We start from the raw sequence: 1952 nt of genomic DNA on the forward strand, positions 1-1952 counted from the left end.
TCACGTTTTCTGACCTTAGTGTGTAATTCATACAAGCAGCCATGATTTGCAGTCGCGGAAGGGAACAGTGAAAATTTTGAAATGACGAACTTTACTTCATCAACAACCAGGTTACAAGTTACGATTGGCTACATATGACGTGACTACTATAAGTAACTGTTATAAGTGACTACTATTAACATGGCTACAATTGATGTGACTACCCTTAGCATGGCTACAATTGACGGTTGAAATTATTTTACATTGGTCTGAAATGTATAAATTCATAATTAACATGTGGTATTAACAGGAATAAATGCATCTAACGATTAACTTGACGATGACCGTCTGAAAGCCACACCTTACCGGCTGGCGTTGAAACAAAGAATAGCGCTTTCAAGATAGCGCAGTGGGTACTAAATCAACTACTAAACAAATGCTACGCGCTATGCGATGAAGCTGCGGCTACAAAGACCATTTTAGTTATGACTAAAAATGACTGATAAATTTCATCCAATGGAGATCCCAGTCATTTTAAGCCACAACCAAACCTCACCGGACTGCAAAGAATCCTTCGGGATCCTTAGGTTCTACAATTCACTTGTGTATTTGTGACACATGATGTCACTAAACCTCGATATAACTTTCTGTGGCGCTCGCCATATCATGATTATTATCATCCTGTTGAAAAATGTAATTAAAACAGGATATAAAGGATAGCCTCAATAAAAGAGGCAAAATTATAATTTATGAGTTGCAATTTTGCAGATTACGTTTAGACGGCCGATAATCCCCAATATTTAATTATGTGTCACTTATTTGGGGAACCAAATTTCGTTTTAATCTGCGAAATCAAACCCACGGCGAAAATCCCTGAAACCAGACATCTGTTGCCGGGAATTTTTCCGTAGTTGTCGGTTTCCTTAGTTGTCGGTCTCATAAAGGTGATTCATTCTAAATAGTTTAGATAAACATGTGCAACCCACAGGCCCGGCTAGCTCAGTCGGTAGAGCACGAGACTCTTAATCTCGGGGTCGTGGGTTCGAGCCCCACGTTGGGCGATGGTTTTTATTCTTAATATCGGAATACTTGATAGCATCTCTGCTATAAGAAGCTGAGCGTGCAGCACAAAATAATGCGTTCGTTTATAATAAAAACAAGAAGTCAATCTCAGAATCAAAGTTCTTATGAATTATAAAGCAATATATTCGTAACTTACCGTTAGACCTCCGCATAGATATAATATTTATCTCTCGAAGCTTGTAGCTAAATGAGCAGCGATATCAAACATTTGCATGTTCCAGAGGTTCGTCGCTGTCGTGTGTCTCCATGGCTAGTTAAAGCTCATGATGAACCTCGAATTTTTAAAACAATTAGTGTAAAATATTTGTCATGATATTGTGATTAGATCATGATTTAGATACTTGTGTTTGAAGGTGAATCAGCTTTATCACATTACTCAACGTGAAATAAGCTCAAATTTGAACACAAAACGAGGTCAAACCTAAACAGGAAACAAAATCAAAATTGAACACGAGAACATTCTTTCATCATCAACGAAAGAATGAGAATGATAACAAATATTATTTATTTGATCTTTCTAATGGCAAGCTGTCGTCGATAATTTTTTTGATTTAAACGAGTTCGTTTTTCCCGATGTCACCGTCAGTTTAAAAGCTGCTTTTCACATTCAATGAGCCGAATTTACCACGAAACTAACACGCAAAACATTCAGACATGGATCAGTGTATCAATCAACCTACGCAGAAGATAATGTTCGTTTAAAGTATTGAGCTAGGGAGATGTGAAGCCCAGTACTTCATCATAACACAAATTGGTAAATGCGCTGGACGGACAGCTTAGGGTTGTTCTGATGACTTGACTTGTTCGAACTTTGAACCTCAAGACCGTTAACGCTGAACGTTTGAAGTGAACGCTAGCGCTCCACGAACGTTTGAAATCAACGCCAACAC

The 1952-nt window shown here is 38.1% G+C and overlaps 1 non-coding gene across 1 annotated transcript; it reads left to right on the top strand.

Annotated features, from left to right (window-relative positions):
* Positions 1-967: 967 nt before the first annotated feature.
* Positions 968-1040, top strand: Trnak-cuu. Its single transcript has one exon. It is a non-coding gene; the product is annotated as a tRNA-Lys (tRNA).
* Positions 1041-1952: the final 912 nt, after the last annotated feature.

This window comes from Hyalella azteca, unplaced genomic scaffold (assembly GCF_000764305.2).
Source record: "Hyalella azteca isolate HAZT.00-mixed unplaced genomic scaffold, Hazt_2.0.2 contig13406, whole genome shotgun sequence".
In the NCBI taxonomy this organism is placed as follows: Eukaryota; Metazoa; Arthropoda; class Malacostraca; order Amphipoda; family Hyalellidae; genus Hyalella; species Hyalella azteca.